The sequence below is a fragment of the Euprymna scolopes genome, chromosome 1, assembly GCF_053919585.1.
Source record: "Euprymna scolopes isolate OS-2025 chromosome 1, ASM5391958v1, whole genome shotgun sequence".
NCBI lineage: Eukaryota > Metazoa > Mollusca > Cephalopoda > Sepiida > Sepiolidae > Euprymna > Euprymna scolopes.
The window spans coordinates 90731843-90757409 of record NC_136482.1 but is presented as its reverse complement, the minus strand read 5'-3'; the positions used below and the strand labels follow the sequence as shown (position 1 = coordinate 90757409).

At 34.0% G+C, this 25567-nt stretch overlaps 1 protein-coding gene across 10 annotated transcripts in view; it reads right to left on the bottom strand.

Moving 5' to 3' along the window:
• The window catches only part of LOC145245888 (uncharacterized protein C20orf96-like), a 2261276-nt gene that overhangs the window by 1332218 nt on the left and 903491 nt on the right, over nucleotides 1-25567 (bottom strand). The gene's annotated exons all lie outside the window — the stretch shown is intronic.

Genomic DNA, 25567 nt, shown 5'->3' with positions numbered 1-25567 from the left:
ATAATGATCGGTTAATTAGTTTAGGGCTGAATCCAAGACATAGAAATATATAAACATATACCCGTAATTAATATTCTTAGTTATCGGTTAATTAGTTTAGAAGTACATCCAATACAAATGCCATCACTTGATCTATTTACGTGATTTTTGGAAGGTAATAAATAAGCTGATATATCATATTTTCAATATGACACTTTCATTATATAAATCAAAAACATTCCTCTGTATTTTTTAAATAAAAGTGTTCTTGTGTATTTATTACATAACATTTAAACATCAAGAATATCGAAATGTAAAAAAAAAAATAAATAAATGAAAGGAACTGATGGAGATCGAAACCGCAACACTTGTGCTAGTATTCGATCACACTACCTGTTGCACCAAAGGAACAATAGCTTCAATGGCGCTGTGAAATATCTTAATACATATATTTCTCTTATACTCGATGTACACATGTGCATAATGACGCCATTGTGCTACGCTCGTCAAGGTGTTATTGCTTTTTGAAGCCCTTAGCAATTATTTTTATTGCTTAATCAGATTGCGTGTGAGTCACGTGATCAGGTTAGCTGAATCGTTGAGATTTGGTTGGGACTTAGAAGGCGACAGACGGCTTCACAGACGTCTCCACCCCTTCACTGGGGGGGGGCGCTGACGTGTACCACGCAAGCCAGAGATTCACTTTCCATCCTTCTGCGAGACATCAAGAAAGTGAAATAAAAACTATAAAACCAATTCATCGTTTGGTGTGAAATGAATCTTCGTCCCCAAAACAGATACCAGTCTCCCTTCAAGATGAGATGAATTCAGATGGATCAACATCGACGACACGTTAAGGTATCTTGAAAAATACATGTACCACACACACACACACACACACACACACACACTACAGCATATGAACATATCATTTAATAGACTGGACACCTAAACGATCACACGATGTTAACCCTGATTAGATATAACACACACGATCCCCTTTATGATACAACAACACAACAAATACAAATTTTGTTGCCCGTGGACCAGTCCACCCTTACAAGAGTGGAAAGAAAAAAATCGAACCTGGAGGTTATCATAAAAAAATATGGACACAACGAAAAAAAAATATTGTACACTAGACATAAAAGATGAAAAGATAAAGAAAATTACAGAAAAGAAAAGAAAAAAAAATTCGAACCTTGAGACACAACGAAAAGAAAAAGAAAAATAGACACATTAAATTATATATAGATAGATTTATATGCTAAATTAAGAAGAATTGGAAAAAACAGATAGCTCGATCGACATACAGATAACGATAAGGATCAAGAAGAACCACTGCAGGACGGCAGTGAGGCGATTGAAACTGTGTATGACGGTTTTGACATAGATCCTCCAAAAGGGACGTAAGAACCGAGACACTCCGGCAGAAAGAGGAAGCGCACAGATCCCTTGGTGGTCTGCCCCAAAATAAAGAAATACTGATTTTCACAACCGCGGAAATCAGCTTGTTGTGGGGGAATCGCTCTTCAAATGGATTATTCTATCCATTATATAAACCATAGACCTTTTGATTCCAGGTGTGGACTAAAACACCAGAGCGATCCTCGCCTGCTCAGTGACGTTTACTACTCTTTTCAGTTGTAACCTTTTTACGTTGTTGTTCCAGTAATACATTGTTTAAACTCTATTCTGTTGTTCTGTTTTCTTTGTGGCTTATTGCAAGCCATAACAGAAAAAGAGAAAGAAATAAGATTTAAGCAGTGTAAGAAAAAAAGACTCTACTGGGTTGAATATGGAGTCAACTAGTTCTTAAGTTTTGGAAGAGTCAAAGGTTCAGTCGATATTTATTCTAATTTTCGAAATGGTTGTAGAATTCTTTTTTGTCGTTTTTTTTTGTGGGATTTTTCTCCGGATGCGTAGTCATTATTAGGTATATACATTAGAATTGAAATGATTTAGGAAAAATAAGATGATACTGATAAGGTGGTTGGCCTGGAATAAATTAGAATTTAAGATTAGGACAAAAATAGCAATTACGTAAACAGGTATTTTTGAGAGGTTTTTACAGATGTGATAAAGCCAAAAGAGAGATTTTATTTTTTTAATAATTTACTTTTTGTATTTTTTTTAAAAGTCCATAAACATTTTTTAGCAAGAAGAGTAACTTGCCAGGTAAGCATTAGAGATGCCCCGTACGAAAAAAATTGGACTCTGTGAATTGAGTGCTTGAAAAAAAGCTGGTCGCACGTCACGACTCCAACCAGGAGGTAAGACTTGGCTCAATAAATTAGAGACAGGCGTGGAGAGGATACAAGAATCCTTAAGGGTACCAAAGATCTATGAGAGTCAGTAACCTATGCAAATCACATATTGCTTAATGAGGTGAGAGAAAAGTAAAATATACCATAAGTACGTAAGAAGATATAACCTTATTTTTTTTTTTTTTTAAAGATGCATGAATGCAGGATATCTCTGCTGGATCATAGAAGCTCTGATGAGAGAAAAGAAAAATCACAAAAATCGGGCCACAGCTAGAAATTAGGCGCAAATAGGAATCATGGCGCAAGGGGGGTTAATTAGTTAAGGGTGACATTCTCTAAATCTTCATCAAAATTCCAAAAGTCCAAGCAAAGAAAATCCAAGTGAATCAGTGTGATAAAAAAAGGTATATCTTAAAATTTGGAAGCCAACCACGGAAAAGATAAGATAGTTACAAAATGAAAACAAAGCCATACTTTATAGAACAACTGGGAAAAGTATATGATCAGGGCACTTTTGGACGGAAGGAGTCGTTAATTTCGTAAGAGGTAAAGTGAGACCTCTAGTTTACGACATAAGGGTGGCTGGATAAAGCAGCTGACGTGGATCAGGAGAGAAATACCCCCCTTCAAAAAGTAAATGCCAAGAAGATCAGAGAGGGTCTTATCTAATTAAAAAAAGAATAATAATTGTGAAGTCAGTTGGAAAGGGCTGATTAAAGGAGTTTTTTTTTTGCCTGATCTTTCTTAGCCGTGTAGTTGTGTAGATATAGAAAAAATGTACTAGAATTTAAAAATGCGTACATTTTTTGAAAATAAGGACAGAAGCAATGTTAGAGAATGGATCGAGAAAGAGAGAGGGGGTGTGTAAATTATATTGTAGACACATTAACCGGAAGTCAGGATCAGCTGATCGGATTGCGTGTGAGTCACGTGATCAGGTTAGCTGAATCATTGAGATTTGGTTTGGACTTAGGTGACGGGCTGCTTCACAGAGGTCTCCTCCCCTTCACTGGGGGAGGGGGGTGATGCTGACGTGTACCACACAAGCCAGAGATTCACTTTCCATCCTTCTGCGAGACATCTAGAAATTGAAATAACTATAAAACCAATTCATCGTTTGGAGTGAAATGAATCTTCGTCCCCAAAACAAGTACCAGTCTCCCTCCAAGATGAGATGAATTCAGATGGATCAACATCAACGACGCGCGAAGGTATGTTGAAAAATACATGTACCACACACACAACAGCATGTGAACATATCATTTAATAGACTGGACCACTAGACGATCACACGACGTTAACCCTGATTAGATATAACACACACGATCCCCTTTATGATACAACAACACAACAGAAATTCTGCACCAAAAATTGCACGCTATCTAACGATCATCTGTCTAGAAGGAGATACACTTTGATAAACGGAGACAGACACACACACAAAGGCATAGTGAGATTTATATATTAGACTAGAGTAGTATTTCCAAACATTTTTTACCTTCATGGAAGCTTTGTAATAATAATGATCTCCCAAGCAATCCTTATATGAGAGCATATTATTTATTTCCTGCTTATTTCTCTTTCATAGATCTTATTTATTTCTCTGTCATAATTCAAGCAACATTTTCTTATAATTGGTTTATGAGTTTAACAGTTTAGGAGACTGTTGAAATCAGTCTGTATTCGTCGAGCAAGTTACTTGGGTTCATATGGATCGCTCATGTACATTTTTATGTCCTCTAACCACTAAGTCACTGTTTAATTTTATCAAAAATATTCTGCAAATATATTCTCTGTGGCTATTTCCGTGCATGTATAAAAAAAATTAGATTTGAAAAAAGAAGCAAAGCTGAAAAATGCATTTGCACAGACAGAATGATCCCAGTCTATTTATCAATACCTCAATTTATCCAGAATTATCCAATTACTAGCAGGGAGACCCGACGTTAGCCAAGATTGAACGATGATCAACGAATGTTTCACGCTCCCATACTTTTATTGTCATCAAAATTGGTGAAATTGCCCATTTTTCAATTGAATCAAGTGTTTGCCTGTTCTAATTGGGAACCCATTGCGGTACCCAGGAGAAAGCTTCACATGTCTTCCCACAGTGACTTAGTTCACAAAACATTGTAGTCTACATTGCACTGTAGAGAACATACTGTTGATCTTATGAAATTATTTTTTATTACTTGACTTTTACATTTTAAACTAATTCAAACCATTATAGCTTGAATTGGTTAAAAATGTAAAAATCAAGTATCATGCTTTAATTGTGCTCTGAACAGAAAAATTCTTTTCGAATGCACCTCTGTCATATCGAAGCACGTACTGTTGATTTTATATGCCTGATCTTACAGCTTGTGGGGTGAGAATGACTTGAATTTAAGTTTAAAATGAAAAAGTCAAGTATCATAATTCAATTGCTTTAAAGAGAGACATTCATTTTTAATGCACCCCTGTTATATCAAAGAACCTAGTGTAGATTTTATACGTCGAAGCTTTCTACTTGTGTGGCAATTTAGGCTGTGTAAGATGTTAACTTTGGTCAAAATCGTTTGTTCCTTCTTTCATGGGATAATTGTGATTATCAATACTTATCAAAGTCATTCCGATACAAAATCTATCTAAGAACACTGCTGGGCACATAAAGTACTTTCGTGTAAGATTTCCAAAAAATCGGCACAGCCGTTTTCGAGTCCATACGGAATGAACTCACAGATGCTGTGAAGGCCAAATGTAAATAAAGCGTGAATTATAATATGAATGGTGTAATTTAAAAAAGACACAGGATATAGAGAAGAAAGCGGAGAGAAAAATACGAGGAAAAAAAGAAGAGAGAGTGTATAAAAGAGAGTGAAAGAAAGATGGGGAAAGAGAGATGAGAAGTATGAAATGTAGAGAAAGAGAGAAATAAAGAAGAGACAGAAACAGAGAAAAGAATGAAAAAGATGCAAATCGAGAAGATAGTAAGAGCCAAACGAGAGGATCTATGATGTCATCTGGTTTAGTTTTGCTTTTATGTAATATTGTTTTCTGAACAGTAATAGCACCTGTTAATTTCTGTATAATTATTTTCACCTTCTTTACTATACATTCTCTTACTAGAAATTGAACATACGGCATAATCACATTGACACGCCGGTTCTTATTAGATTACCGAAATGAAGCAACTCTGAGCCTGATCAGTGACCATTTGAGAATGCAAGGCGCTATATTTAGAAGGACATCGGCACCTCCCTGTAAGAGCAGCAAAATCCTAATGTTGTCTCCTCTGACGAGGATATACATACGAGTGGGAACCGCTTATAACTTTCATACTTCCCTTTGGAGGAAGCCAGTTCAACCCTCCTACGGTTAGTGCCGGTTAGGTACGGTATGTAATACAGATTTTCCAGCTTATAATAAAAACTGATGTATTATTCAATGCTGCCTTCTTATGAATTTCTTAACAAATCTTTCTGTACTAAATATTCAAAAATTTCCCAATATTATATTTTCTGTCTCGAGTGTCAGAAGTAGAATTCCTTCTCTTGGTTCTTTTCACAAGATAGGTATATTACTGAAAGAGAAAACATGAACATTTTAATATCAAGCTATATTTAATTAAATAAATGCTGCTGATTCAAATATATAACCAACAGTTGACTGTAGACTCTCTTAATAGGGTAAACGAGGTTATTCAGTTCGTTCCTTCTCTGGACTAATAATCTTACATCTTCGAACATATAAAGTCAAGTCAGTAGCTTTATAGTTTCTTTGTTATTGATAGCTTTCTTACTACAAACTAAATATTTGATTCTGATTCGCCAATTTTTTGTCGGTCATTTCAGCATCTTATTAACAATAAAATGTAATTTGACTAAATCACTTTCAGAAACTTTGTATCGGAATTATTTTAAAATGGGTGCTCTTTTTTAAACAAGAGATGTACTTCTGTGTTCATCCATACAGACATGCTTCCCTTTATCACAAGTTTATCATCTAAAAACACCAGTTCTCGTCAGATCATCAAAGATACTGAGAAATTAATTTCTTTTTTTCTTAAAAAAAAAAAAAACTACTTTCAGTAACTTTTCACTTATTTGTAATATTTCCATTAACACAAACAACTGATCCATAAAACATTAAATACATGGTGAACTACCCATATCACAGGGCTCCTATTTACTTATCTCCTCACAAGGGTAGATTTAGTTGTTTTTTTATATGGGAAAAATTTGGCTCCTCCAAAAGAGGAGAGCATCATTCCTTTCCTTGGATAATTCCACTTACCTTTGATCCCTACTTAATATTGCAGAGTGCTTAGTAAAGGGGTATAAGTACTAATTTTTTAATCTTTCGCTTGATGGAACCGAGGATTGAAACCTGGCCTCCCAGTTCATCAGTCAACACTGAAACTATTATGCCAAATGGGCCAATTAATATTTCTTAGACCTTAACTAAAGGAAGAATTAATCTTAATTAGTGATTATTGGGATGATTTAAATACCGATAGATTATTGGACTGTAGTAAGATTAGCCAGATTTCATTCCAAAACATTTAAAAGCAATTTAAAAATATACTCATACGAGATGCCTGAAATAAGTTTCCAAACTTTTTTGTATGGGCGCTTTTATTGATAGTACACACATGAAACTCTAGTCCCCTGAAAAGTAATCTCCTTTGGCTGCAATGCACTTGTTGTACTGCTCCAACAACTTCTGGAAGGCCCATGGAAGTACTCTTGTGTGAGCATGTCAATGACCCTCATCACAGCCTCTTTCATCTCAATTGTCTCATAACGACAAGGTTTTCCTTGAGCTTAAGGAATAACCAAGTCACAGGCAACAACATCTGAACTATAGGGAGAGTCTTGATGCCTATCTTGGTCAAATAATCTGTGACAAGGATGACGTAGTGGACTGGTGCATTGTTCAGGTGGAAACACCACTGATCCAATTTGAAGAGTGCTGGCCTCTTCTGAATGAATCCCTCCCTAAACTCCCTTTAAACCTCAACATAGTATATTCCCTGTTGACTTTCTGTCCAGTGGGAACTTAATGCATGTAGATCATGCTCGTGCTGTCAAAAAAGGGATCATCATAAGTTTCTAGGTGGATTTGTTCTGTCTGGCCTTCTTGGGTCTGAGAATGCCAGCATGCTTCCACTAGGAACTCTGTCTCTTAGTCTCTGGGTCATAGCAGTAGACCCAGCTTTTATCGCATGTCATCAAAGCTTCAAGAACTTCAGGATCTGAATTGGTCAGCTCGATCATCTTCCTGCTGTCATGACAATGTCTTTCTTTCTGATCTTCTCTGAGCACCCCTTTGGGACAAACTTTGCATAAATCTTCCACATCTTCAGTTCCTTACAAATAATTGTGTGTACAGTCTCCTCACTAACATCAAACGGTGGACCTATTGTCTCTATAAACACACAACGGTCCTTATTTATGAATTTCTTTATTTGGGGAATCAACTCTAGTGTTCTGATATCTTTACTCCTCTCACACCTTTCATCATCCCTCACAGAGTTTCTGCCTTCCTTCAGTTTCTTATGTCACTCCAAACCTGATGCTCGATTCATGCAAGATGGTCTAAAAGCAGTCTGAAGCATTCTATACGTTTCTTTGGCACTTCTTCCAAGTTTAAAATAAAATTTTATTGCATATCGTTCGTCTAACGTGTCCTTTTTGAAATGCATCAGCTGTACAGTCAACCTTTAGTAAGGTGTATTCCAATTCCTGCTGTAGCTGTTCATTTGAATCAGAAATCATAAAAATTGGTCAATCATCTCATAAGATGTATAGTAATAACATACTGCATTTTTAAGAGTTTACAACAATTTTAAATAGCTGTACAAAAAAAAAAAAAAAAAGACTGAAACGTATTGAAAGCACCTCGTATCATAAAAATTTTATGAAAAAAAACTTTTATGACTGAAATCATGAGATGATAAAATTTAGATTTTTTAAGATACAGAGAACCTCCATACGTATTTAAGAGTACCTTTCACGGATAAAAAAAAAAAATAAATCGTACAATTACAACAATTGTAAAACAAATCCTCTCTTCCTCCTTATGTCTAACATCAAACAAAATTTTCATCAACAGAATTTCTTTCCGAAAACTTCCCATTTGTGGGACGCGTTGCTACAAGATTGCTTCCCTGAAGGTTATAACATGGTCACTATAAAATATAATATCACTAAACACTTGTCATAAAAACGTCTTTAGAAATCAAAATTCCATTCCATATTTTTAATCCTCTCATAATATTCTTCATCATTCAACTGACAATCCTTGAGTAATTCTTTGCCTTGATAAATGATGAAATCTTAGCAAAAAGAAAAATACACACGCACGTTCCTCAACATTAGAGCAAGCAAATAAACACAAAAAATACTAAAAAGATATATCATAGCATGGGAGCTATTTATTAAAATGTGGGATAAGCCTTTCAATATTTTAATTCACGTTTACATTGTCTTAGATATGCATGTATGTGTGGTCTAGATCTGTTTTATAGCAAACAGAGGAGTAAAAAAATCTTGTTTAAAAATATGAAAATTTCAGATGTTTTCTATTTTTGACAAATTTTGACAAATGACAGCACTGAAAAGGTTTCAGAGAAAAAAAAAATACATATCCCACGTGTATATTACTTGTATAGTAAGACGTTAATGGTAGCTTTCGCTAAATATACATTTATGGCTTCATTTTTTTTTTTCACAATTTTTTTTTCACAATTTTTTTACTCATAAAAATGCTTCAATATAGTTATATATATATATATATATATATATATGTGTGTGTGTGTGTGTGTGTGTGTGTGTGTGTGTACATAATTTATCATTTTTATAATATATAACAAATGTTATATTAGTTATTGTGTTAATCACTCACTCGCTCTGTCTCTCTCACACACACAGTCTCTCTCTCTATATATATAAGAAAAATAGATAAAAAATTAAATGGAATAAATTACAATACGTATTGATCCATCAAATTCAAACAATGCATTATAATAATTAATCATGATTATAATTCATTGTTTAAATTTGATGAATCAATAAATGTTGTAATTTATTCCATTTTGTTTTTCATTGTCTATTTTTCCTATATCTTTAAATGCTTTATCTAGTATATTAGGATTTTTTATTTTCTTGAGAGATTCCAATTTTAAGATTTTTTTTTTTTTTTTTTATTACATTTTCACCCCAAACAAGGCACATTGCCACTTTGGTGTAGGGGGCTACTATCAGGGGCAACAACTACTGGGGTACTATGTAGGGATTTGGGCAGCAAGGTGTCGGTTCACGTTACACTTGAACTTCTGCACGTCAGTACTGTTGGGGAAGCAGGGACCTGGAATGGAATTCCAGAGTCTTGCGGTTCTGAGGAAGAAACTATTGGAGTAAAAAGATCTTTTACATCTAGGGATCTCTACAGTGTGGGGGTGGGATCTAGTAGCCTGTCGGGTTTGTCGAGGGTGCTCGCGTCGTGGGGGCACAAGTGATTGCAGTTCGTCAGAGCATTCACCACTAAAATACTTGTAGAAAAGGCAGAGGGATGCAACATTTCGTCGATGGGACAGAGGCTGAAGCTTAGATGCCAGTTCAGGGCCTATCAGGTTTGCGACTCTCTTTTGAACCTTGTCAAGGAGCGAGAGACTAGTAGCAGATGCACCAGCCCAGATGTGGCAGCAATACTCCATACATGGGCGAATGGTGGCCTTATAGAGGTACAGGATACTTTCGGGTGTTAGTAGTTTTCTAGCACGGTAGAGAGAGCCTACCTTTCTTGCAGCGGCCCTGGCAATGCCTTCAATGTAATTGTTCCAACTCATGTTTCCTGTGAACGTTAGGCCAAGGAGTTTGAAAGATGGACTCTCAGATAAAGTCGTTGGCCATTGCTATGGGTGGTAGAGATAATATTTATGTTTATCTTTACGGTCCTCTCTTTCTCTCATATATACATACATATATATGTGTGTGTGTGTGTGTGTGTGTGTGTGTGTGTACTAGCAGAATCTGTGTAATGCCGTTTCCCAGTGAAGGTATGGCACAAAGTCAGAACATATTCGGTAAAATACCCCCACCATCTCTTGCAAACAAATTAAACTATGATTGCCATCCCTGGAAAATAGCAGACACTGATGGACCTGGCTAAAATGAAATAATCTAGCTTCCACTGTCGCGCATTGTCTGGAAGTGACAGCTAGCAGAAGTCACTGGCTGTATTTGTCAGCAATGGGGATTACTGGCAGTTAGTGTTGATTTGGGACGATTACTTGCAGGTACTGGTGGGCACTGGTTGCCTTTGCAATTAACAGTCATTAGCGGCTATGGTTAGTGTCAGGCTCCATTGAACAGAAACCGTCTGTCTTCAACTGTCTTCCATCCACTGGTTCTCACTTATGCTCACTGGCAGTTAGTGATACTTTTAGGCATTTACTTGTGTTTATTAGTAGACACTGCCGTTTTAATTGTCATTGTTGGTTCCCAGCATTCATTGTCAACCATGGTGTTGGCCTCCATTGGACTGTTCCAAAATGAAATTGCATGTCTTGAACGGCGAGCACTGGTCATTGCGTTTGGTCATTGTCGGTCACTATCGACAATGACCAGTGTTGAGCTCCCCTTGGACTGCTCTTAAATGAAATGGCTTGTCTTTAATATTCATGTACTGTCATCCAGTGGCGGTTATGACGGTGATTGACAGTGATTTTCTGGTGGTTAATGTCACTTCTTGACTAGGGCAGGTACAAGCAGACAAATCGCTTCTTTCAATTGTTATGCACTGTCATTGCTCTTTCAAGATTGCTATAGTTACTACTTGATACTGCCTGGCACTGCTGTTTCGAGTCTATGACTGCTTTTAGGTTTAAGGGGGTTACTTGCAGTTATTGACGTTTACCTGCAGTAACTGGTTGGTGGGCAATGAATGTCTTAATAATTGTCGTTTAGTGACCGTAACCTTTGCTCAAAGGCAGCCATGACCAATATCGTGTTTTGCTCGAAGCCTGGCCATAGCAAGGAATACCCAATGCTAATTTCTACACAGTCTTGATTTGCTGCATCGATGTTTTTGTACTTATACAATATCTGGATCGTGCTATTTTTAACTATGATGTTTGATTTCACTGTAGCTTAAAACAGTATTGTTATTTTTTGTATGAACATGTTAGTTGAAAGTTCATAATTAGTTACAAAAAGCTGTCATTATTATTTAAGCACGATCCATATTTTGTATAAGTGCCCATTTGTGAAGTGAAAAGCAACAACAACTGCTACGATATCGTTTTATCAAACTGTTAGGTGAAAATGCATAATAGGCTTAAATGATCCACTGTGTAAATAAAAGATGTTACGAGACTAATATTTATCCGCGTCTTTATAAAAATAATTTAAATGTAAAAAAATGTAGAATAATATTATGAAAAGTAAGGATAAGAATGTTTTATTAAGTGCAAACATTAAAAAGCGACATTGCAAAGTGTTTTTTTTCTTTATGGTTTTTTAAAAAAAGTAGATCTGGTTAAATTCTGTAAAAGCACATCCCTCCTTTTTAATATAATAATAAAAAAAAAACTACTTTCACAAAATGTTAACTAGACTCTTTTGTTTAACTGTAAACTAATCTTAAATGAAGTTTAAGTCATTTGGAAATAGTAGATCTTGTAAGGTTCAAATTATCCAATTGTTTGTTGTTAGATAATGCCATTTTGTTTAGTTTGTGAGAGGTGTTTTTATCCGTTTGAAATTCCTTTATTCCGATATTCCCTTAGTCTGATAAACGTATACGACCAACCAATGAAATTAACCAGAACGTACGAAGGGTGGGGGTCCTTATTTCAAGTATTGTAAACGAAAGAACTAATGTTAAATTTATAAGAATAAAAAGTAAACAGCGATGGCGCTGGTGTAAAAAATACGACAAATCTTGGTCTCATTGAGGAATGAGGGAGGAGAAAAAATTACTGAATAAATATTGTGCTACTATCTTTAAACATGTCTTGTTTTGGAATATAGCTCTACTATGAGTTCTTATAAGAATTTATAATAACGAATGAAAGCGACTGATAATATTTACAAACCCTGCATAAGATATTGGCTAATAGTCTGACAATATTGAATTTATGTGGCGTCTGCGTTTATAATATTTTTTCCTAGACGGGAATAATCGATTTCGTTTGATGTATTAGTGATGGAACGATTCTAATACTTTTCCCGATTCCAATACAATTACCGATTCCGTGCTAAATTCACGATTCCGATACAATTTCCGATTCTTTATGAATCTCTAATTATTTAACTATAAGATTTTTATTTTCTCCGACTTTCGTAAAAACACATGTTAAATGTGCAAATATTTTCCTAAACGTCAAAATTACTCTTGCGGAGGATGATCTATCGATTTTACCATTTACTGGTATTTTAAAATCAATGAATATTTACTAATTTATCAATATTACCAGCAATGAGAGATTTTACTTTAAACAAAATAAAATGAAAAAAAGACAATTAAAATAATCTTTTTGGCATCGGAAAAATTGGCACCAATTTTTCCGATTCCGATGCCCTCAAATGTTCCAATTTTTACGATTCCCGATTCCGATTAATCGTCTCAACACTAATATTAAATATATATATATATATATATATATATATATATATATATATACGAAGCAAATTTGTGTCGTGACATCAAAGTTCAAGAGTTAACTTAAGAACCAAGCTAACCCCAGATTTAGATTCAGCACCCTCGATCATATGTCCTTATCGATATCAGAAGTTCTTGAACCTTTTTGTAAAAATCGTTAATCAGAATTAAATGTATATAAAAACAAATTAGAAACAAATGTTCCAACGTGTTTATTATCCCCTTTTCAGTTTAGAATTTTCTGTTACCGACTGACAGAACAAAGCATATATAATCACGTAAACCTTTTTATTACCAGTAAAAAAGCTAGCGTCAAGTATGAAAATAAATAAAGAAAACAATCAGCTGATGTGGCCCTGGAAGAGACACGAAGGAAAACAAGGATACAGTACTGAGTTAGAAAAGATAAACTATATTGAAACAAAAAACAAAACATCATATACAAAGAGCACCCGTCGTAGTGAGTAACGCCAAGATGGCGGACTATGAAAGTACGCTGACCACCCCGAGAGTCATAACTCTCAGTTAATTTATACAGTTCAGAAGAGTTCATCTTTAGACATTGGGTGAGTCCGCACAACATTAACGGGAACCTTTATATTGTTTTTTTTTTTTCAAATCTTTACAGACAAATTGTTTATACTTTCATGTTAAATCATTACTTTAGTGAAAAAAACATCCTTTTTTTATTATTTAAAATAGAGAAAAACTATGAATCTTCACGTATATATTTTTACTTTAACTTTTATTTTATTTCAATATAGACATTTTAGAAAATCAAGTAATGGAGTGGTTCAGTTTTGTCTTTAAGACAGATTATTTACCTTAAGTACATGACCAATTTTTGAATCTCATAAATTATTTTGAAGAACTGGTATTTTTAATATATTTGTTGTTAATCATTTCTTTTTACTGCCAGAGAAATAAAAATCTCTCATGGATAGTAGTTCGTTGATATGTTAATAACGGTTAGTAGAAATATCATTGTCTATCACGTGACTAATGTGATATGGGCAACGAAGTAAAAAAAATAGGTATATCAAAAACATCGTTTCATAGTTTAATTGCAATATAGAAACTTCAACGAAACAAATAACGATGTAATTTGTATTTCTTTTTAAATAAATTATTCATTTACTGTAAATACATGAACAAGTCCTGCTGCCACACCCAGGGTCTGGCAGTGACCAGCTAATTGCACCAGGAGATCACAACACTCTTCAGCACATCCAGGTATATTTTGGTGTTGACTTTCAAGCCGACTTCAAAGATATGAGATGGCATGATGTGGCCCTCACTTGACACCACACCAAAGACCATAACCATGACTGGAAACTTCGTTGAGTTGTGCCCTCAAGCGTTGGACCGTCCAGGTTTGAATTTTTAGGGTGCTGGCAATGTTCCTGCTGTCATAACTTGGATTAGTAGAGAATATGAGCTGTACAGCGGCACATCTCCGATCTCGCTCATTGAACATTGTGTCACTTTCAGACATGATAGAAGACTCCTATCGCTTTTGAGATTTGTACACAACTGGCCAACAAGTAAATGGTCTGCACCAAAAAAAAAAAAAGAAAATCGATTTTCATCAAACGGAAATGGAATCGTTTTTTTTTTCTAGGGCGGCAATTTTATCGTTCCATCATGTATTTTTGTTTAATCGATGGTCATGTGGATAAGAGTTCGCTTTAAGTCCCAATATGTTATGCCTTTTTCCATGACTCGAATCTCACTAGTAATATTTTTCTATAGCGTTTCATTTTTTTTTTTTTAATTAAAATTAGATTAAAAGCATTTAATAGATATTCTTAACTTTAAATCTTGGCTATAAATTAAAGAAAAGCTTAAAAACTCAACATAAACAAGTACTTCAGCTAGTATCTACGTTATGTTGTAAGTTGATCTTTCAATTTCAGAAAGAAATGGACGTACTCAAACAATACAGTTAGGATTGGCGACTATTAGCGGCAGTTGTGATCCCAGAATCATGATGCATATTTCTGTAACATCTTCTGTTAGTTATGCCACTGTTTCACTTGTTTATTAACACTATGCAAAGCTATGCCAATCTAAGTATACTGAATCATTCACAATCTTCTATATAAATAAAATAGTACATGTATGTGTGTGCGTGTGTGTGTGTGTGTGTGTGTGTAAATATCTAAACTCTTAAACTACTGGTCACATAACACTGAAATTTTCAGGAAATAATATTCATTAACCAAGGATGGTTTATAGCGAATATCTTTATTTACATGCATGAGCAACACGTACAGACATCGGCAAATTTGCATGTATAATGTACATTAACACCGAGCAGACATTTTTTGCGGTAGGTTGGAACGCTAGATGTTTTGATTTAAATTCTAGCTTATAGCACCAACTCATATTTTTTTGTACTAATAAAAAAGAATGAAATAATACGAAAATTTTACTAGCGGTTTTGAATTTTGAAGTCTAAATGTCTTTTATTTTACGATCTCATATTTTTTTCGTATATATTTTTAAGATGGAGGGTGGTGGAAAATAATATACGGAATACGAACCGTGCTGAAATAATAACATTTAGAAAGCCATTCTAAATATGGGGAGGGAAAGGTATTTTTAAAACTATTCTGTACTTTCACCTTGCAATTTATTAAATAAGAAACTGAAATACGAACCGTGCCGAAATAATTGCGTTATTATTTAAAAAGCCATTTTTAATATGGGCAGGGTAGGGTTTGTTTTTTACTATTCTTTACTTTCTCCTAAGAATTTAAAATAATTGTCTCAGTCATGAAGATCAAGCAACCAAGATGTTTTCACCAGACATTATCTCCTCCTTAAAAACAAATGGGGGGGGGGGGAAAGAAGTCACTGAATGCTACACCAGAACAGATACTACACTTTGATCTAAGCAAAAAGGGCAAGTAAGCGTAATATAGTTTCCTATCAGGCATTATCTCCCCCTTAAAAAAAAAACAAAGCAAAGATACAAAATAATCGACACAAAATATATTTTAAGAATGGGGGTGGGGATGAAGTTAATCCTGGGAATGGCTGAAGTAGTTTACGATCTCAAAAATACTTTATTTTATATATATTTTAAAGAAAGGGGAGGGTGGGGATACAGAGTCAAGCCCGGAAACGGATGAAGCAGTTTATGATCTCAAAATTACTTTATTTTACATATATTTATAAGAGATAGGGAGAATATGAAGTCAGCCTCAGAAATGGCTAAGGCTGTTTAGGATCTCAATATTCCTTTATTCCATATTTATTTTTAAGAGAGAAGGAGGTGATATAGAAACAGTCCCGGAAATGACTGAAGCATTTTACGATCTCAAATTTTCTTTATTTCATATCTATTTTTAAGTGATGGGGTGATATGGAATCAGTTCTGGAAATGGTTGAAGCAATTTACGATTTCATACTTACTTTATTTCATATATATTTTTAAAAGAAGGAGAGGGAAAATGACATTCAGAATACGGACCATGCTGAAATAATAGCATTATTATTCAGAAAGCCATTATTAATATGAGAGCGTATGTTTTTAACTATTCTGTACTTTCATATAACAATGTAAAAATTGAAAAATGGCACACAGGATACGGACCATGCTGTTATTATTTAGAACGCCATTCTTAATATAGAGGAAGGAAGGTATCTTTCACCTAACAATTTTATAAATAAAAAAAAAACCTGACATACAGAATAAGGCTCTTGCTGAAATATTGATGTTATTTAGAAAGCCAATCTTAATATGGGGAGGGGAGGTTTTTAAAACTATTTTGTACTTTCACCTAACAATTTATTAAATAAGAAACTGACATGCACAATACGGACTGTGCTTAAATCATAAAGTTATTATTTAGAAAACCATTTTAATATGGCGAAGGGAGAATATGTTTTGAACTATTCTGTAATTTCACCCGACAATACAATAAATAAAAAAAAAACTGACATACGAATTACGGACCGTGCTGAAATTAATATTATTTAGAAAGCCATTCTTAATATGGGGGAGGGTATGTTTTAACTATTCTGTACTTTTTTTGTCGTTTTTTTCTTTACTTTCCTCCCCACGAGAGCAAAGTTGTAAACAAATTCGGTTTTTAATATGGAGGAAATCCAGCTCCCCAAAAATGGGAATTCGTGATAGGAATAAAAATAATTTTCTCAGTCATAAAGAACTTCTCCATTGACTCAGAACAAAAGTAAAGCCAGCGCCAGACAGATACTACACTTTGATCTTAGACCAAGTAACCAAGTAGTTTTCTACTAGGCATTATGTCCTTCTTAAGTTAAACGACATTGAACTTGGTCATGTTTAAGTAGCTCACCAAAGTTGAGCAACATTGAGCTTGGTCATCATCAGATGGGTGACTACTTAAGAATACCAAATGCTTTATGTAGTTGGGTGCGGGGATATGAAGTCAGTCCTGGAAATGGCTGAAAAAGTTTACAAGTTAAACATTACTTTATTACATGTATATTTTTGAAAGTGGGGTCGTGGAAATATATACTAGCAAAAGGCAAGGCGTCACCCAGAATTGAATGAGACAGGTGGAAATGCATACTGGCAAAAGGTCCTGGCGTCGCTCGGGATTGAATGAGATATGTGGAAATATACAGTAGCGGAGAACCCGGCGTCGCCTGGGACTGAATGAGACAGGTTGATATCGATCCTGGCGGAAGGCCGGCATCGTCATATTGAATGTGATAGATGAAGATATCTTGAATATGATAGATGAAGACATCGCTCCAGACAAGGCATGAAGCCACTTGAAATGTTTTATGGAAATCACTTCAGACAAGGCATGAACTCACTAGAAATTTTTTCTTTTTTGGAAATCGCTCCAGACAACTACTAGAAATGTCTTATGTGAAGGTGAAATGTTTGTGTTGAGATTTATTCATATTTTTCTGAATTTTCAAGGACGTCTTTTTTCCAAAAAAATTTGTTGTCGGTAATGGCAAAAGAAAATGAAACAAAGTAATGTGGAATTTGATAATGAAGCAAGGGTTGTCTAATCACTTAACTGTGTCAATGTTTTTATGCATTAATTTGAAAATCCTGCTGAGACATCTTAAAAAATGGCATAATTTTTGTAACAATTATAGTACTGATAGTGAGGAAGGAAAGAAATCCAGTAATGTTGAAATTTATGGTGAAGCAAGAGTTGCCTAATCATTAAACAAAGACAATGTATTTATGTATTAATTTGGAAATCCTAATGATCCATCTTCTAAAAATTATTACAATTTTCTTAAAATTATGGTAGCCTTAATGGGAAGAGAAATTATTTCTTATATGTTGTACAATACCTGTCAAGGCTATGTTAATTTGTTTTATATACGTATTTAGGGTAGGTAAAATTATTTAAAATATGTGTTGTACATTACCCGTCCTCACAAAGGTAAAATTATTTCATATATGTGCTGTAAATTACCTATCCTAGGGAAGGTACAATTATTTCATACATGTGTAATATCCGTCCTAGGGTAGGTAAAATATTCTTTTGCTCGAAATAGCAAATGATACATAGACATTGAAAATTCCTCTATTCTAAGAATAACAAATATGTTCAAAATAAACTTCAATTTTCTCATTGTTTATACGGTCCCGGGCAGCGCCGGGTAGCCCTGTTAGTATTCTATAAATGTATACATTTCCTTGCACTATAAACACCAAGCTTAACTTTAAACCTCTAAACTTTAAATTAGAAAAATCTACTTAAACCTCTTTATAATCAACAAATTCTCTGCAAACTATATTTAAAATCCAAATTTTTCTCAGATTTGTTTCCTTCAAAGAACTATAGATCTATAAGATCTGATTATTCTTAATCCAAGTCTACGGATGTATATACCAGTAATTGGTTTACGGATTTTACCAATTTTCAACCAATTTCATTGACTGGCTCTTGTTCTAAATACTTCTTCATTCTTTAACACCAACTTGAAGATTCGTTTTTGCATTTCTATATATCTATATAATCTTTCAAACTTTGAAGCTTTCAATTTCTGTACTAACCAGTAAAATTATAGCTAGTCTATATAAAATTCATTCTGCTAACCCTTTTTAAGGAAAAAAAAACACTTTGAAATTCCATGGAATAAGGATATAATTAACTTTATCTTGGATTGCTTGTGCACGAACAATACATTTTATAAATCAGAATTTATATATTTACAGGACCCGTGTACAGGCGTTGCCCAGTGAAAAGGTGACACAAAGCCAGAACAGATTCGTAAAAAGAACCTCATCCCCTCAAAAACAAACTATAATTATCTAATGCAGTATCGTAGACTGAGCTAGTTTTGTTTTATTTTATGAAACGTTCGGTAAGTTAAGAATTGAGGTCTCCACAAATATAAAGTAATGCACATTAATTAACGTATAAAAAAAGTTAAGAATAAACATGTTTCCGAAAAAATATTTAAGCAATCCTAAAGCAACAAGAAAAGTTATAAAGCATGTTAGTTAACATATTAAAAAATATGCATGGCTTCCATCCAAAAAAGGAAAATGATGAATAAAATGTTTACAAAGACATATTTTAATCAATCCTGAAACTATTAGCTCTGATGTTTTTCAATGTAAGAGAAATTTTTATAGACTGTGGTAATTTCGTTCTGTTTTTATGAAGTGAGAGGTAATGATCTGGAATGGAGACTTGCACAGCCGGGTTGGTAGCCAGTACCAGAAAGATAAAAAAATATATAAAAAAGTTTTAAAAACACAGGTGAGTTCACATTAAAAAATAGATGTGCATAACAGCAAAAAAAATGCATTGTTCCCAGTAAAGAAAAGTAATGAATAATCTATGTTTATGAAGAAATATTATAAGCAATCCTAACACCACTGGTTCTGTTGTCTTTTAATGAACGAGAAATCCTTTTATATACACTCTATAATGAGATGAATCATCTTCTCATGTGTCAGTTGATATATAGTGATTATTATTTTCTGATTTTTGGTTTGTTCTGTGAAAAAGACTCATGATAAGCTGGAAATATTGAAAAGTGAATAGTTTAAGCATGCCTTTGTGTTAATTATCTATATATACTTTGTTCTTTGCTTACCAACTTATTTCTGTCAGAAATACAGTGTCATCATCATTATCATTATCAGCAGCAGTAACAGCAAAAAGGTGGCTAAGTAGTTAACAACACGAACTGACAACCTGGGTATGGCAAATTTGACTCCAGTTCATTCTAAAAAACACTTTCACTTAGAGATGTTGGCAACCTTTACATGGTCCTTCCTGTAAGTAACCAATGTCTTTCTTGAAAGAATTCTAATAGAAAGATATTGGGGAAACGAATGCCAAAAATAGTCATAGGATTCATTCGAAATGAATGATGATCAACAATAGTAGCATGATATTTATTTCCAATCCAACCTGTTCAAATTATATAGCCGGAAATAGGAATGTTTTTCTTTGGAAGACATTTCCTTAGTTGAGGCAAGATGCCCTTCTTGATGTCAATCCAGTGGTTTTATGAGGACTAGTGTTTTATTGTGCTACCATTACTAGGAAACTTTAGTGAGTCTAAAGAGAGTTGGTTGGCAATTAGCTCGATTTTCCTTGCAACAAACTCCCTCATATAAACTGATATAAAGACACACAATCTCTATCAACATCCATTCATGAAAATCAGTCTTTTTTAGATATGCCAGCTCCCAATAGCTCGTTTAGTGACATGTGTTCTCACTCTCTCTAACGTTTTTTTGTTTTTGTTACCTTTTCGAGTTGAAAACGTTTACATTTCTGATAATTTTGCGTGTCCATGGTAACTAATGTTCTCTGCACTCTTTAAGGCATTCTGATCATGTCACCGTAAATTATACATAAATAGCTCTATGCGTCATCTGCACATGATGCTTTTTATTTTCCGTATCATTCATAGTCACTAGCATGCAGCATCCCCAAGTATGATCTTTCAGTATTAAAAGTGAGTCATTGCTAGAGATAGAGTATGAAGTGAGTCATTACTAGAGATAGAGTATGAAGGACACCTGTTGACTTCAATTCTTATTTATTATTACATCACACAAAGGTCAACACAAGTCGGGAAGATAAATGAAAAAAACAAAAAACCATTAACGGTCTATTATAACACGATCATCTCATTCTTAGTTCACTGACTGATCAATAAACAAATGTGCATTTCGTCTCTCTGTCCAAGATATTCATAAACTCACCTTCCTAGCGCTTATTTATATTCTTGCTTCATGCCTGTGACCAGTAGCATGCAGAGATGAGGGGCGATGGGACAGTAGCTCGAGCATCCAAATTCGTGTAGAGAGCACTCAATTATATACTAACTACCTTCCTTTTCTCATAATATTTCTCACTACAAGTACGTATACTTGAGTCATTGAGGCGTATAATCAAGGAGTTGGCCCTGAGCATCAACAAACCTCTGCACACTACCGCCTGTGATTTCGATTCCCTAGGGCTGAACAAACTCGATTGATTCAGAAATAACAGTAAAATAATTTACAAACGCATTTAGGGGTGGTTTATCTGATAAAATATACAAAATAAATTCTTTATTATTTAAGAGATTTTTGTCTGTATATTCTTATTATATGAGATTGTAGGTATTTCTGTATATAAAATCATTTTCGTATCATGCAAAAAATGAAATAAGACGATTGATTCAAATTAGATACGCTCAAAGATTGAAAGAATGAATGTGTTCAAGTTCTTCATCTTAAGATACCTTCAAAATATTTTAAAAAAAACGTGCATAAATATACATGTACATAGCGAACATATATCCAATCATATATAAACTTATACAAAACAGACCTAATTACACACACATAGATGTATGCGTGTATATATTATCATATTGACATACCGGTTCTTGCTGGATCACTGAGGCTAAGCAATATTAAACCTGGTTAGTACTAAATGGGTGACCATTTGGGACTTCTAGGTGCTGTATATGATCTCCGCTTATCTCAGCATTGTTTCTGGTTGTCGTGGACTTCTCCTTGCCACTGGACTCAAACAGTGACGATTCAGGAGAAGTGTGGTTGGTGATTGCGCAACTCTTGCATCACAATTACATGTGCAGCTGTCCCTACAGTTGGTATCCTTTGTCTTACGAGACTGAACGGAAGCATCGATATATATATATATATATTACTAGTAGGCCGTTGGGCGTTGCCTGATCGTAAAATACCCTTAAGTGTGAGATTTGAATTCATGCAGAGTTCATATTTGTTATTATAGAGCCAATTCTTGATTGAATATTATATTGCACCTAATATATAGTACTAATTTCCAAAGTTAAAAAAAGAAAATGATTTGGGTGACATTATTGAGAATTGAAACTAAAACATCAAGCATTCCAACTACATTCTCTCCCATTTGAGCTAACCCGATAGATAGATTAGGATGATTCAAAATTATGATTTCAAAAGTTACTAAAAAAAATAAATTCAGTGACATGAGGTGGAATTCACTGCTCAAGGCTTAGTCATTATTTTACATTAGCAGCATTTTTCACAAACATTAGTCCATCGTCTCTGTATAATCGTATGTTCCCTACTTCAATATTATTTTTTGTTAAGGTATAAAATATGTAGAGACCTACATGATCCATTAGTTCAGCTTAGTCTGGCGATCCCAGTGAGACACCAAAATAATTGTTTCTCGCATTTTTTGTCCATTGTTCAGCATTACTAACTAAAACCGTAGTTCGGCACTTAGTTATAATTTCAATCTCCTCCTTAGAGATATTTGTATGGTTCTTTGCAAATTCCATGGCCTTTGCGAATAGATCTTTCGTGATTGATTGATAGTAGTCACAAATATCAAATTGAATGAAGGCACATTTTTTCAATATTAACAAACAATTTGATCGAATCTGATGTATTAATCCATAGGTTAAGATTAAAATGTTGCTTCAAAACTAAATTTCGTTCTTTCGAATATTTATTTACTAATTCTACCGATCTTCGGTCGTGTAGGATTTATTAATCTTGTTGTTGGCTTCGTATTAAAGTTAGGCTTGTGGTCCTTTAAAAGGATATACGCTTGGGTTCCTACCAGTTTACGTACCCTGTCGCTTATTTATAAGTTATCAGTGATTTCTTTACTATTCTTATTTATTAAATCAATAATGTCATCATTATTGGCTTTATTATAGTCCTTGGTAAGGTTTTTCAATATTAAGTTATTATATTGCTGTTTATTTAATTTATAAAAGTTGCTGGTTTTATCTGCTTTGACGAAGATATATTTAGAATTATTAATTTCTTTTACTATGGTGTCGAGTTTTTTCTGGAAATTATTTTTATATTTGTGGAATTCAAGATTCCTAATTAAGGAGTAAAGTTCTTTTTCAAACAAAACTATTTGTGGAATAATTGGTGGGGGTTTCCTGCTTTTAAATCCGTATCTTTCTTTTGTATTATTCCTGTCATTATCCTGAATGAAGAATGAAGCTTTCCATTTCATTCTTTTCAGTAGATCATCCATTTTTATATTTGATATCCTATAGATTGGTTTTAATATATAAAGGTAATGTTTTTGACTAATACTTTCGGAGATATTCTTGGCCTGATGATGTGATTTTCCCTAGCAGGGTGGTCACTGAAACATATTTGCATATGTGTAGCCACTAGTTTTCATATTCAACATATTCATATTGCTCTGTCTTAACACTGAGATCTCTTTGGTTGACACATTTTGTTTTTTTTAAATAACTAAACAATACTACCAATAATATATATATAAATATATATATATATATATATATATATATATATATATTTTCTATCTTTACTTTTATAAAAATAGCCTATTTTTCCGTGCACTTCTCGATTATTAAATAGCTCAACATATCATTTATTTGACATCTCTTTAGGGTAAGATCAGACTTAAATTTGACAACCTCTGGAGGTGATAAACTCACACGTCTCTCAATCTGCGACCGTGCAATCTTACTTTATAAATAGACTTCTCTATTGCATTAACTATTTATGAATAAATATTAGAGATAGCAAAACGTAGTTATTTGCATAGAAAATTACTTCAGAGCAGTAGTTTGAAGCTCATATTTAAGGCAATTTCTATGCAGTATTTCAATTATGCAGTACAATTCAAATGATTTCTCTCGCCAGTAATCTATTACTCTGATCGCCCCCTTCATCACAAAATTGTTTAGGAGGCTTTTATTTCACTATTAAATATCCAGTTTGCAAATAAATAATAAAATATTAGTAGCCACTTACAACTTACTTACAACTACTTAGTGGCACTGTGCCTTGTTTGGAATGAATAAACAGTAAAAAAAAAGGCGGGGGAGAAGAAGCATACGCAACAAAGCTTTATAAAAATAAAATATAAAATAAAAATAAAGTTTTTTCTTTTTTCGTTCTATATATTTATACATATACGAGATAAAGATTGTATATATCATTAAGAGTTTCGTCACCAAACTTCTTCAAATTTAGATCGGCTACAATATGATATCAATATCATAAGTTATATCGGGTGATTTTTTTATTATTACTTGAGAGTATCGAAAGTGGCACTTCTGCCACGCTAATCTGTATAATATATATAAAAAAGAATATTAATCCTTATGGGCTTAATCTTGGCAGCATTAAATGTTACCATCCATTTATGTCCCCATTCTACTACAGACTGGAAGTCCTCCTATAAGGTTTCGAACATTTTCTTACATATTTGTTCATTGATTATCCCTTTGTGTATATTATAGAGTATAGTGTCATCAGCAAATATACCCATCTCGGGAACAATTCTATCAGGTGGGGGGCATTTATGAATATAAGGAATAATAAAGTTCCAAGTATCGAACCCTGGGACACATTCATTTATATCATGTTGCTTAGATGTATGACCATCGAGGACAACCTGGATTTTTTTCTAAGGAAAATTTGATTGATACTTCTACTGTTAAGACTAAAAACACAAACATTTATAGGGTTCAAAACTACTCGACATAATTACACGAAATTTTGCATGGAGCATCCATGAAAAATCAGCTGTGGCATAAAAGAGGATCTATTACTATTACTGCTACTATAATGATTATTAATATCATCACTACCACTACTGTTACTAAGACTTACCAGCACCACGATGGTAGGGCTAGACATGAGGTAGGTTTTCAACAAGGAGAAAATCTGGGTCCTCAAAATGGAACACTGTGGATTGGGATAAGAATTTAAAAAAAAGAATTTCTTCACTGATTGAGGACAACAAATGTCAAGTGTGATATCAAAACAAATACTACGCTTTGCTTCTAGTCCAAAAGTCTAAAGAAAAAATCATTTGTATTTCGTTATTCAAAATAATGTAACTTCATTTTCCATGTCTGACACTGCAAAAATCTTATAAATTACGACCTCCTCACCCCCAAGAAAGGATTTAGCCTTATAGATATTACATCATATAAAATAGCCGCAAAAGGTCAAGTAGGATGGAAAGATTGAGAAGAAAGAACACCAATCAGACCTCCACTGGTAAAGTCCTGGGAGTACTATGACCTTAGGGATACTTATTGCCACCTAAATCCTGGAAAAAACCAACTGCAAACAAGAAATTAATGGTAATATCAAATTATTTGCAAAGGTTATTGAAAGAGGCGAAGAGTCCTGGATAGACTTGTCACTCAGACTCAGGGAACGCCACTGG